The sequence below is a fragment of the Schistocerca nitens genome, chromosome 6 (assembly GCF_023898315.1).
Source record: "Schistocerca nitens isolate TAMUIC-IGC-003100 chromosome 6, iqSchNite1.1, whole genome shotgun sequence".
NCBI classification, from domain to species: domain Eukaryota; kingdom Metazoa; phylum Arthropoda; class Insecta; order Orthoptera; family Acrididae; genus Schistocerca; species Schistocerca nitens.
The window spans coordinates 178,393,403-178,408,513 of record NC_064619.1 but is presented as its reverse complement, the minus strand read 5'-3'; positions in this window follow the sequence as shown (position 1 = coordinate 178,408,513).

Genomic DNA, 15,111 nt, shown 5'->3' with positions numbered 1-15,111 from the left:
GGGAGAAATGTAATCGTTACCAGAATGACTATGTTGTGAAGTAAGTGTGAGGCACATAGTATCAAAACCAGACAAGTGACTGAAGACTTATTTCTGAGTATGGATGAAAAACCTCTACAAACAAAATAATGATGGCCACAAACGTTTTTCTATCGTAGTTTCATCGTTAATAATTTAATATTTAAGTTCTATCCTTTTGTGGATTCGGATAATGAACTAATCGTTTTGTTAGTGTTGACTTGGCCATTTTTGTTGCAATTTTATGTCATTTTGTATTAATAATTTTTTATAAAATTGTACTCTTTTTAAATTCCAAACTCTTATGAAAAAAGCACTAAATGAAAATAAAGTGATATAATGACTTTTCTGTGAAGCAATAAAAACAACTCTTAAACATAAATTGGATCCTAATAGAACAAGAACAAAATCAGAAAATTGAGTAGAATACAAAATAGGATTTCACTCATTGAAAGTTTGTAGTCCTCTTAGATACCAAATACAATCAAAAACAAAATGATCTGCAAATATTCAAGTATATTAATAATTTCCACTTTGGTCTGCTTCTTGTTCTCTTTCTTGCACTTGATCTGAGGGCTACATCTACTGGTGTTTCCGATATGTAGCGCAAGGTATGAAAGTTAGTTTTTCAGTACATCACTCGGAACAATATTCACATTACAGTACGCAATAATGACAGAATAAAAGCACATAGGAAACAGCATTGTCTTCCCGCCAATTATGGGATGAATTAGTGTAAAAGATTGATGTTACTGACATACAAATGAAATATTATGACTTCAAAGAAAATACAATATAAGGAACAGATTTTTCTCCTTATATGGTTACATTGTTCCATAATATAACAACACAAGACTCTACACAAAAACTCTGCGCCAGGGAAATTGTTGCTCGTTCCTTGACATGGTGGGTTATGAATTCCCTGCCTGCAAGACTTGACCCATTCTGTTGCACAACCAAAAATTCAGTGCTCTGTGACAGGAAGATTGTGACACATATTCTTGTTTCACCTGATAGTTATCTACATCTACTAGTTTAAAGTGATAACTGTAACTCATTTTTGAAAGTTTTGTAATCTGGCTGGTTTTCCATTAGACATCTCATATGTAGACATGAAGAATACTGATGTAGAATGCTAACAACGTTTGTTCTATTTATAAAGCTTCAAGTATTCGAAGCCATTTCTTTTCAACATGCCCTCATAATATGTTTTGGGCTTGTCTGTTATAAATGGGAAAAATGAATAAATAAAATCGATAAGAATTATGAACAAATGTAACTCGCTAATTTGCAGTATATCATAGCTCCGAATTCGATGTTTACTCTGCTCAGTTTCAAAACTACGAGTATACATCATAGCCACCATTGCATAATCTAATGAAACAGACACTGGGCAACACTATCATGTACTGTACAAAACTTACTGTGGCTTTTCTTTTCCCACAGAAATATGGCAACATCTGACGTGAGCTGTGTCATCTGACCTGATCTGTGTAGTCGGAAACAAGTTACATTTGCATTTACGTCTTTGAAACTACATACCATGTTCATTCTAGGTATCACATGCGAATCAGTAAGACATCTACAAATCTAGAGAATGAAATCTAACTAGTTTTGAACGGGATCTGTCTGTACAAGCGCTGTATTGACATTCAAAATCGATACATCACCTTCCGGCCATGGTGGTAGTCCACGACCACACTGAGCCATGGTGGGTTTAGCCTCTGCACAGAGGGGCCACGAAAAATGACCAAAAAAATTTATAAGAATTGACTGGGAGATGTACTGCTACGTCGGTTTTATTATCTGTTGTGTTCCTACCTTCTGCCTGTGAGGAGTAGTCTTTCTGTCAGCCTGGAACTACAGTATGTTATAACCACCTACATTAGGAATGGAAGGAAGTCCTAATGTATGAGTGTAAGTGTAATACTTTCCAGCAAATAATGATGATGCAGAGGGATCGACTGAAGATGTAATTTGCAACTCAGAAACTACTGTCTATGCTGGAGCTGTTTGTGGTTTCCTTTTTCTTTCTTTTTTTTGAAATGGACAGTCAATCCTCATTGTCAGAGACAATTTCGTCCTATTCCAATACTCAACACAGGGTGACTGCTCACCTTGATGTATGGCTCTTAACTCAGTTAGTTCACAAAACCGTCACAGAACGCACTATGTCTTCCCCTCACCACTGCATCCTGGTGGACCAATAGGAATACAGTATCCCCCTGCCACCGAGGGATATAAGGCTGGGGCAACAGCTAGCCACTTTGTTTCTGTCACAGCAGAACCATGAAGTGTCAGCTGAGATCATCATCTGTTGCCTCCTTCTGCTCCTTGAAGAAATGGAAAAGTGTGTACTTTTTAATCTCTGTCTATGGATGCTCATTGCTTCCTCTCTCGTGTATGTGTGTGTTTTGTCTGAAGCATGTCTTTGTCTGTGGATGCTTCTTATTTCCTTTGTTCAGCCACATTTATCTGTTCTGCTCGTCAATTTCAGTAACAAAGGCACTCATCCTGTTCCTGAGAAGAATAATTTTGCAAATGGTGGTCTTACCCAAACACGGTGCATGCCAGTACTGGTTGCCAACATGCGAGCCATCTCAGAAGATTCTAGTGCCACTGCAAGAAGAACGAGGTGTAGATATTGAAAATGAGAAGCAGTTCCATCTAGTGCTCTAATGCTTTTTGCTTCAACATACAATTTAACATCAACTGGTTTAAAACGTTTAAGTGTCAGTATACTACCTGCTGTAGAAGATTATGACTGATGTGTTTTGTTAGAAACTGAGAATGTATCTAAAAATGTTAAAGTGCACATTGCTGAGCACAAATGGGATGAAATGGAACGTGCTGAAGCCTATATGAATCAGCAGATGATCACCGAGTATTATCCAACTCGTTCTCCCCAGGATATTATCTGTGGTGTATGATGACTCAGCACTCTGTGTGAAATTAGGGGAAACATCCATTTAGCTACCACGCTCCACCGTTACAAACTTGCGTGGACTAAGTATGGCATTATCCTGTGTGTTGGAAACACTGAACAGATGGTTGCGTTTGTTAAACTGTCTATAAAGACATTGTGGCCTATCACTGAGTGAATAGTGTGAATGCTGATGACTTACATCAGTGTATCAATACAGTGCCAAAAGAAACTAAATGACAGCCAATAAGTTGGAGAGAAATTTAAGCTGATTTCCATGCATACAAGAAAACTTTATTTGCTAAATTCTGTACAGGAGTGGAGATGAAGAATGAACCCATTGGTTTTCAGATCCAGTGCTTGATTTTTGAATAAGTATGTTCAAATAATTTCAAACTGTGTATGTGTTTTTATTTCTTATTCATGATATCACAAATATTTTCACTGTAGCAGCAGAAAACTGAATAAAGAAGAACTAGCTAAATTCACAGTAGATTAAGTGTGTGTCTTTTTTTTATGGAAGCCCATTGCTTGCCAATGACTGACGTAGTCAGTATCAAGTCAGGGTGGGTGAAACACTTGTTGTAAGCCACTGGTACTGTGGTGATGATGACTAGAAGAAGAGAAAGAAGAATTATATACTTCTTCCTGATAACGTAAGGTCTGTCCAAGAGTGGTAAAACAGATGAAATCCTGTGGCTTCTGTTACGTCCAGATCGACCCCGCTTTGAACATGTATGTGTATTTCCAAAAATTCTGTTTCAAGCAAAATATCAACTATTGCAAGAGATATTGCAGGATGTAGATGGTGCGACATACATGACATACAGTGAAAATAGTGATATCTCTCCACCAGGAAAAGTAAAGCCAAATCATAGTGTTCATATTTGACGATGGTACTGTGGAAAACCAAAATCAAATTAGAAGTTATTTCTGTTTTCGTCGCCATATGGGTGTTGACGTATTTTACTTAAGTCAGACATATTCCAGAATTCCAAAACAGTTGATTAGGGATAATGCAAAGCTCATTACAGCCTTCAATCAAGACAATCTGAAGTTAAAGCACATTTACCCAGCACATGTGGGAACAGACAGGTCATTCAAACAATTCGTAAAAGTATATGGGGATTGCTGGAATCATGCACACTATTGGCAAAACAAGAAAACTGAATGACGGTAGGTACAGACAAAACTTCCATGAGTTCCTACATATACAGCTCAGCAAAGAGGTGAGTACGTCAGTATATAAACTCGACTATACATCAAGCACTCATCCTGACTAGATGGGTGTACATTGTCAGAACATTCGTCCAAATGTGGATGCGAAAAAAAGAACGATAGAATTCAACCTCTCAACATGAATCTGAAAAAATTGCTAAAAATGTACAAATACTCAATGAAGTTCTTAGAAATCATACTGAGCAGATCATTATCATTAGTGAAAGAATCTCAATCAAGGATGAATAAGATATAGCTCTCAGTAATACCCTTTTGAAGCACAGAAATGAGGTAAATAAAACACTCCATGAATTAGAAGAAACATGGCATAGTATAAATATCAGCATTGTTCGAGCAATGAAGATAGTGAAGCAGGTTTATAAAAATATGTGAGTCACATACTACCTCATACTCAGTTCAGCCTGCATCACCACGTTGACAACTAAGCTTAAAGTCATGGAAGAATGTGAGTCCGTTAGGAAGAAATTACGGCAGCTAAGGTCAGGGCGTTTCGACTGAGCACAAACTCTAAGAGAAACCATTAACTCAGTTACTGAATCTCCCAGGCAACTCTCTGTGAAATTATGTGATGATGACAACAATGGTGACATTGATGTTTTCATTAACCATCACAGTGATGCTATGATAGATTGAACATTCGGTGTCAGCAGGGTACAACCATACATGGTGGGCATACAGTTAATAAGTTTAATCGATAACACAATACAGATCAGTGAAAAACAGTTTCGATGAACACCAGGTCTGCTGAACCTCATTTTCCTATGACCCACAAGAACTGTAAATTATACACCTAAAGATCTGAAAATGTATGGTACCATTATAAAATCTTTACTACATGATGAAAATAGTAGTGGTGAAGGTATTGACATTGATATTATGACGACCCCAACAAGCTAATAGACTGGCTACAACTGCTTATGGCATCAGCTGCTGTTGGTAATACAGCTCATTCAAATAAGGTTGTTTCAATAATTTCCGAGATTAGAGATAGAGGTATCATCGAATAAGCATGGAGGCTGTGGTTTGAGACCTACACAAATCAGCACAAAAAACTGCCCTTGCAAGCATGTTATGATTAAAGGTTTGGCTGACTTATGGGAGGCAGATCTCGTAGACATGAGGGAATGTTCACATGCTAATAATGGTTTCAAGTATATTATAATGATCATTGATACATACTTAAATTTGCCTGGGCATTACCTGTGAAAACGAAAACTGGGATAGATGTTTGAACAATTGCTACCGATGGGAAACTATTGATGCCCTGACAATCTTCAAACAGATCATGGTGGGGAGTTCTACAATAGATACTGCAAGACAGTGAGCGGTACGGAATACACCACTTGAAAGAAAGTATATCTGAATAGCAGAACCGAACAATAAAACGTCAATTGTGGATGTGTTTTAATCTTCGTGGATCATACATATGGACAGATATTCTCCCAGAAATAACTTATCAATACAACTGAACTAAACATCATACAGTAAAAATGAGATCTGTTGATTGTGATACTGAACTTCTAAATACAGTATACAATCATATTAAAATGGCAGACCTATGCAAACAAAAGTTAAATGTGGGTGATTTATTTCGTAATTCAGAGTATAAGACAACCTTTGAGAAATCATACACGCCAAGCTGGTCAAGTGAAATATTCACCATCTCCAAGGTGCAAAGAACGAATCCTATAATGCATATATTAAAGAAAAAGTAAACATGAATAAACAGCATGAGATTTTTACACAGTGTAGGGAAGCAGCCTACTTATGCCTTATAAAATTCTGATCAGTCTTTCCATTGTGTGTCAGCCTAGTCCGCTGTAACTAGCTCTGACGTCATAAATGTTGCGCAATACTTTAAAAATCAAGTAAATAACCTGAAACGTTTCTAGCATGTCAGGAGTAATACTAAATCAATATGTGTTGAATATCAGTTCAATAAATTTAACCATTTTCGAAATTTGGACGTTTTTCTGTAAAAATCATTGGCGCAACAGAAAAGAGCTAGAAACATAAAAATTTATATTTAGATTCCTTTTTCATAATAATTTAGTAGAAACAGTATTTTGGATCTCACAAATTAAAATTTTAGTTGAAATTCATAATTTTCTGGTTTTTGTCTTAGAAGTTAAGGAAGCAAGATAGATTAAGTAGGCGAATAAATAAGGCTAGGATGTTTAAATTTAAGTAGAAGGGAGATCCGCTATAATCATAAAGATGTGAGAAGTTTCAATTGATTAACTATAAAACTATAGCGATTGCGTATCTCCAAAGGGCAAGTTCAGAGCACGTCTACTGCGTGTAGTGTAATTAAATTAATTCTCTCGCCCAAAATATTTGACTTAGCCACGTCAGACTTTTATTATGATTACTTACCTGTATGCTGATTGCACATTTAAATTGAGAGCTTCATCGGCCATCAGCAAAGGAAGCAATGATTTATTCGATTACTGAAAGTGGTGCGTTACTAGCCCAGCAGCTAGTCGGTAGAGCAATTTTGATCAGGCGTTCCCATAACCGTCCGCACCGCGGCTTTATATATAAGAGCGCTGCGCGAGGAAGAAAGGCCCCAGTTCTCTCCAGACGCTGAATAGCACACCATCTGTGTCGGGAGTCGCGTCGCGTCGGTATCATAGCTATAAACAGCCTCGGATGCCATATTAAGTTACTCGAGATACGCGTAACCATGAAATCATTTTCGAGTGAAGTGTTAATTCTGGGATGACTTTAATGATATATCTTCAGTTTGCGTATGTCGTATTTTCACGTGCCGTCGCGGGACAGACATTCTACCATTATTTAGCGTGGCGTTTGATGAACATTACCATCAAATTATGGCGAGCATTCACTTAAACATTTAATTTGGACAGTTATAGTTGCATCAGCGCATTAGACTCTGAACTGCTCTGGTAGTTGGGTTGTGTGGATGATTTTTTTTTTTTTTTTGATCTGTGACTTTCAGAATATAACGAACGTTTTTACAGGATCGTTTTTGATTATGAATCCCAGACAATCTCCTAATTCCTCAGAGCTATAAGCAGTAGCTATAAGTGTATTTCTCAGATGAAGTGGGCACTAGGAATTCTAATTACAGGCTTCACGTTTTGCTAATCACTTTCTGGTTGTCAATATTGTAGTTAGAGAGCCAGTGTTGAGAACGGCAAAAGACAGCATAAATAATAGGAACAACAGTTTATATAACAATTATTCCACCCGCCGCCCCACATATGTTGCTAATCGGCCGGGAAATGCATCTTTTCTACACTACAAACCAAAACATTTTTATTATTCAAAAATATCCACCCGTCGCCCCACAAAAGCAGGGTTACAAAAAGCTCAGAACCAGATGTGTTTTTCGTGGTGAATGTCGAATACATCGAGGAAATAGAACACTCAAATGGATTTGTTTTCCAGTAACACAAAACAGCTGGATTGACTCTTACGATCTGATGTGTAATGGGGTGCGCAGACCACAACCGTCACAGTAGCACAACATGCACGAAAGGAGGTGCATTCGAGGAGACAGTGGTGTTCTCGACAAAATACCTGTGGAATTACACATTCCGGGATATAATTATGGTGGGCCAAGAACAAAGCTTCAAAAGCATTTGGCACAGGGTGATAAGGAATTAGTCTGTTCGAGGTACCATGTTAGGACCACGACATCACATAAACTGCAAACAAAGATCTCTCAAGTCGTCACATTGCAGATCGAATTTTAGCTGATAAGGCTAAGGCGATATGCAAAAGAAAGGGTACTGGTGTAGTTCAACGCATTGCAGCATTTGCAGTTGACACAATCATGCATGGTAAAATTAAGTTGGGCTTAAGGGTGATGAATTTCAAGCAAGTTATGAATGCCACATGTCATGCAGAGAACAAGAAGAAGAAGATGATGATGAAGCAGGGGTGCTTAAAAACCTGTATCCTGGCAGTGATGTATGGCATTAAAGGTGCTCCGAAGAAGCAGAAGAAGAGAGGATCAGTTAATGCACCCAGGGTACTGCCACTACCCAGGGCGTCAAGCAGAATTATACTATTCCTCATCTTTGCACTCTCCAGTCTCTCAGCTGTGGGTCATTCGCTGGTGGGGTTGCTGCTATTGCCCAAACAATCAAGTATGCACAGAATTCTCGGGAACAACTAGAAGAAGCAAGAAGAAATAACCACATGATGGAAGCACTGACCATTGGAGAAGGTCTATACTTGAAACCATACAATAAAGGACTTCATCTCTTCATAAATTAAAAAAAGTAAAAAAGCCTCTTAGTACTCCTACCAGATAGAGCACTTACAAATACTGATCTGCTCAAGTTTGTCAGAAAAAAATTGTTCATTCCAAGATTCTGAGGTGTGTTTATGGGTAATACATTACTGACGACTATGTGTAAATCCAAATATTTTGCAATTATGAATTTAGATGTTGCTAGAATATCTGGGCCCACTGGTGATCTTATGTTAAAACAAATGCAAATAACGTCTACTATTTCGACTCATTTGGTGACCTGTAGCCTCTGGAAGAATTGTAACATTATTTCACCAGCATAAACGAGTGCTCTACAATTTTCAACGCTACTACACACCTGTGTGATCATCTGTTCGTCATGTTCCTCCTGACATTTACGAAGAAGGAGAAGGATATATATAAGGAGATGCATTAAACATCCATTCATCAGTTAAGGTTCAGATTAAATGTCATACACTATGACTTTAAAAGACCGTTTGTCAGTATTATGTGTGAATTACTTTCCATCAATTGATTTAAGCATGAGTGAATGGAGTACACCACTGATTTGGTTGGTGGTGTACAATATCATTCCAAATATCACTGTGGCTAATTAGTCCAGTGAAACTGTCAGAAAAAAGCCTGTACCTTGCAAAAGGTGGGGTAGAAGATTTTATTTTTTTAACTCGTTCATATTGTTGGAAAGGTTAGAAAACCAAGTTTTGCCAACAAAATTTCTCTTGGGAAAACTTTCTGCAGTCAAAATACTTCGAAAATTTCGGCCTTTTTTCAGTTTTTTCAAAATATCTCAATTTCATTTGCTCCTATCGCTTTGACGTCTAATTTATTTTTTAAAGAGCACAAAATTCTCTAAAAATTTGATTCTTACCCCATTTTTTTCTACTCACAGTATCTAAGGCGCTATAGCGCATCAAAAATACGAATTTTTCAAATTTCGAGCAAAGTGGCCAATTACCTAATTTTTGAACACTGTTATTTCAGTTTCTATTTGTGTAGTATAAACATATTACTCATTATGTTATTCATTGGAATTTACCATCTCACTCTGCTGCAGGGCCAGAACAAACAGCATCATATTCAGTAACTACGAACACATTCACGTCGGATTGCGTGAAGTTTATTTGAGTTACAATATGATACGATTGCATGCAGGTGCCGTATATTTTCTACAGCTGATTGACGTTAATGATCAGTTATAAGAAAAAGTATGTAGGAATTGTTCTTTAGCGGACAAAAGCGTATTTATTCTTTGGCGGGCGGAAGGCGATTATCTCTGGCGATTGTTCACAGCGAGCTGACAGCTGTTAGCACACAACAATAAGGGCCTACAGTTTGGAGTCGCTTCCGTTCAGTATATGTTGTGGTGCTGAAAATGAGTATGTCTGACATGAATTTGTGTTTCATTTGCGAAAAAACTGTGATGACTGGTGGACGCAATGTGAAAAAGAAAGGACTGAGCACACTTATTGATTGTAGTGCTAAACGCAGGGAGTCTGCTCACACCCGTTTTTTGAAAACGCTCAGTGAAGTGATGGTGCATGAAGCATGCTACATTAATGAGAGACTGATAGCAGCTAGCCTTCGACATCCTCAGGCATGGAGGCTATATTTGCCTACCTGGAAACCAATATGGAAGAATGTCAGTTTTCTATGGACGATCTGTTAGAGCAAATACCCACATCACCTAGTCCTGATATTCGAACTGTCAAGGCTCGCCTTTTCCAGAAATATGGTGACGATGTGGTGATAGTTGAAACAGCTTCAAAGCCAGCAGTCGTATGTTTCAAGAATGTTGGGCACCAACTACTCAGTGAAAATTGGTACACCAAAAGAAATTCAGATCCTCAGCAAGAAAGACTACGAATCGTCAAAGCAGCTGCAAATATCATATTAGACGATATAAGATCAGTAGTGTACGATGTAAAACAGTACCCTCCCTCTGATAATTTTTTATGTGATGTAGAGTCTGTCATACCGTAATCTGTAAGTTCAAACCTTCAGCTTGACAACGAAAGACAACGAAGTGACGCACTTTGCCAATTTGTGTTTGATAATGCAGATTTCAATGTAAACACCCTAGATGGAACTGGTACTTTTCATGCAATGGGAGGCATAATGTGTGTTGCTCCTCATGACGCACTGCTTCCTGAGAAAAATATTAAAAAGTTGAATCATCGTTCCTCAGCTCAACTTGTTAGTGAAGCCGGAAAAAATGACATACAGACATTCTATAGAACACAAGTTGGAGGGCTGAAAGCTATAAAAATTGAAGATTTGGACATAATTTCTCCTGCAAAAGGTGAGATCGTTATCTCAACAGCGGAAATTACGTGGTTATATTATAAATGGTCTCAGAATGCAGTTGTTTCAGGATGGAATGGTTACATGGAATGCTTGATGGCAGGCAAAGAATATGAACGTTCAAAAATAAAGTGTCTTCCATTTCTTAATTCATCACCAACCCATTATGACACAATATATACTGCTCTGATGATAGCTAGAGATACATGTAAAAGACATAATCAGACTACATGCTTTGTCACATTTGATCAGCCTCTGTATTGGAAGGCAAGGGATATTGTGGAGATTGACCTTCCTGAATTTCATAATGTGGAGGTTCGACTTGGAGGGATGTCCTTCATGGGATGTGTCGGTATGATCATGGGTGGAAGTGGATTAAAGGATTTATTTGGTGTAATATTCCCTGAAAACAGCGTTGAAAAGATTTTGTCAGGACATGCATATACCAGGGCTGTGCGAGCGCATTTCTTGTGTCACCTTACTTTGGCCTGTCAAGTGTGGGATCACATTGAGCTAACACTATGCTCAAAATTTGAAAAATTGGTATTTTTTGAGGCGCTGTAGCGCCTTAGATATTGGGAGTAGAAAAAATGGCAATAATTAAATTTTTAGAAAATTTTGTGCTCTTTAAAAACGAAAGTAGACGTTAAAGCGATAGGAGCAAAAAAACTGAGATATTTTGAAAAAACTGAAAAAAGGCCGAAATTTTCCAAGTTTTTTGGATTCAGAAAGTTTTCCCAAGCGAAATTTTGTTGGCAAAACTCGGTTTTCTAATCTTTCCAACCATATGAACCAGTTGAAAAAATAAACTCTTCTACCCCACCTTTTGCAAGGTATATCTGCTATTTGACTGGACTAAATAATAAACTGCATCTGGAAATTAATGGTGTCAAAGAAATTGTGATAATAGAAGTTGTCACGTAAGATACTGACGACTTAAACGAAGTTTTAAAACAGGGATTGAGCTACGTGCAAACATCAGTACACTTAAATCTGAAATAAGGACCGTAAATGCAACAATTGACTTCAGCCAGAAAGATTCAATAGGACGACTGCTGGGTTTCACAAAGACTCTGGTTTTGCACAAGGATTCTAGTAAAATTTACAAGTCTCATCAGACTGCTGATATACTACCTGTCAGCACAATCCATGTTGAATGCAACATTGCAACGAACTCCTATCTCAACGATGGCTTGATTCATACAACTATGGATTCTTCCCCTCAATAGGAACAGGGTATAAGATTACTGAGATTCGCACCAATACAGTAAACCTTCCAACGACAGTTCACACATTGGACTAAATGGAATTGCATATTGTAGATCAGAATAATCAGCTTGTTAACTTTTGTGGTGAGGAAATCATTATGCGGCTGCATCTAAGGCCGGATGGGCATAAGGTATAAAACCAATGCACACAGTCCACATCATGGTACTTTGCAGCAGAATCGCAAGGTGATCATATGTGTGAACACAAGTTTCTTACATCAGTAGGCCTGAAGCCCTGCAAAGACGTCGCTCGTTATAATGGAGCCTGTAGAAAATGATGAGCGAATCATGCATCAGGAATACTTCTCACATAAACCTTATGCTTCAACCACATTTAATAAAACCGGTGAAATTCGGATTGTCATTCAGCATCAAAATGCTTTAACCCTTCCATGCAAGAGTTATATGTATCTCAATGGGTCCTTTAAGCAAAAGGATGGCACACCAACAGGTGCATGGAAGCTTACATGTAATGCTTTCCATTTCTGTTTCAAGAGATACGATATGAGTTTAACAGTGCTGAGATTGACCTTACACGTAGTATGGGTATAGGCTCAACCATTAAAACTTATGTCTCTGCATCGCCTTTGATTTGAACAGTTTAGAAAATGCAGTATGGTTCAGATAGGAGCCAGAAAATAGAAAGGTGGACGAGTACAAACGATTTATAGCATGCATCCTCTAAAAACTTTGAGAACATGGAGCGAATTATTATGAATGCTAAACAAGAACTTATTCTGGTACAGAGTGCAACGGATAACAACTCATACACACAAGGTACACCTCCAGAGGAGAATGAGATATTCGTCAATAAAATTATATGGAAAATGCCTCACATCAACACTTAGGACAAGGGGTGTTTGACGCTTTTAAAAGTTCTGAATACTGGTCCACATTTGCCATTAAGTTTCTGTTCATAGGAGCTTTTTGAATACCCATTGCTACGAACACCAAGCAGACAACTGCGGGCTTCTAAAACTACAAGTCAATTAGAAACCCCCAAACTGATCATATTTGAATTTCAGGCAAATAGAAGGGGGGAATATTAACAGCTGATTCCACAATATTTCACAACTGCAAGTTAACTAATGCCAGAGTCTACTTGAATTCAGAATTCTATCCATATGACAATTTACTGCTGCAGTGGGATGAAAATGTATACAGCATAGCATCTGACATGTATGCAGGGTCCTGTGCCTCTTACTATGAAGGAGAAGAAGGATGTCCACTCAGTCCATGGGAATTCAAGGAACTCCCACGGGTCATCGTAACAAACTGCTCTAAACAGGACGAAATAATTAAATCAGGACTGGTAGCTGTGTGAATTGAATTTGAATCTTCAGAAATTTTCCCACAACACACTGCAGCATATGCTCTAGCTGTACATGACTGTGCGATTAACTATATACCACTCACTGGTGTTGTGCAGCGAGCTGTATAAATGAACAAGTGTTGTAACTGAGTCTGCAAGTTTCAGAAGGGTATCTCAAAGTGTGAACATCATTGCAGATGTTCAAGACTTTCAAGATGAGTTGAAACAATTCATACTTAAAGATATTGCTTTCATAGTATTCTCAGAACATTATGGTATAATAGAGACGTATTCCGCAACCACTGCATCGCAAAAACCTTTCAAGGACGTGAACTGTGTTAATATAGGCCGGCCGATATGGACGAGCGGTTCTAGATGCTTCAGTCTGGAACCGTGCGACCACTACGGTCGCAGGTTCGAATCCTGCTTCGGACATGGATGTGTGTGATGTCCTTAGGTTAGTTAATTTTAAGTAGTTCTAAGTTCTAGAGGACTGATGACCTCAGATATCAAGTCCCAAAGTGCTCAGAGAAATTTGAACCATTTTTGTGCTAAAATAAGGAGAAGTTGTTAACAAGTTTCTCCCAAATATTTCACTGGACTGAGCCTGATTTACCCTACAAAGATGTGATGACAGGCACAGATACCGTTGACTACATTAAAGGAGAAGAGAAAATCACATGGATGTGTGGAATCTACAAGTATGCTGCTATTCAAGACTGGGAATTCTGTGAGTGTCCTGATCACCATTGGCTCAAGAAGATGATGTGTGAATATGAACAAAACAGTCTTGTGTCTACATATGAAAATGTAAAAGCACTGTTTAGTTGAATGAAGAAAAGCAAATGAATTGGGTTTCTCTCTCACTCATTTCATGTAGTATTATTTTTTCTCACCCTGACCCATGTCATTTAGTCCAGACTCTGTACCTGTGATTTTCCTCAAGCACTGACAATATAATTTTAGACATCTTTCCTATACATCTTTGGAAACAGACATGGTTACATTTTGTCTGCTCTCATAACCCTATATGGGCAGCACAATAGGAAAAGTCCCACATCACCATTTTATGGATTTTGTTTTTCTCCATCTTAAACATCACCTCCCTCTTGCTTCAGACTAATAGCTTGTGTGTCTTGTATAGCCTTTATATACATTTGTGAGGGTAGGGATTTGTGAAATACCAGCAAAGACGTATAGTAATTAATTTTATTCTCATATATATATATATATATATATATATATATATATATATATATATTACTGATATCAATATAATAGAGGGAAACATTCCACGTGGGAAAAATATATCTAAAAACAAAGATGATGTGACTTACCGAACGAAAGCGCTGGCAGGTCGATAGACACACAAACAAACACAAACACACACACAAAATTCAAGCTTTCGCAACAAACTGTTGCCTCATCAGGAAAGAGGGAAGGAGAAGGAAAGACGAAAGGATGTGGGTTTTAAGGGAGAGGGTAAGGAGTCATTCCAACCCCGGGAGCGGAAAGACTTACCTTAGGGGGAAAAAAGGACAGGTATACACTCGCTATGTCTGCTTGTGTCTGTATATGTGTGGATGGATATGTGTGATATATAAATTTATATATTGATGTTTTTTGATACATGTATACATACACACATCAAAAAAAGTTTTGCATCTCCTCAGTTCCGAGAGTTCTGGAACCTGTACAGAAAATTGGAATAGAGATCAAAACATAAATATCATATCCACCCTTTTTATTGCTCATGAAAACCATACATTGCATGTTGTGCCACCATACAGCAAGACCTTCAGAG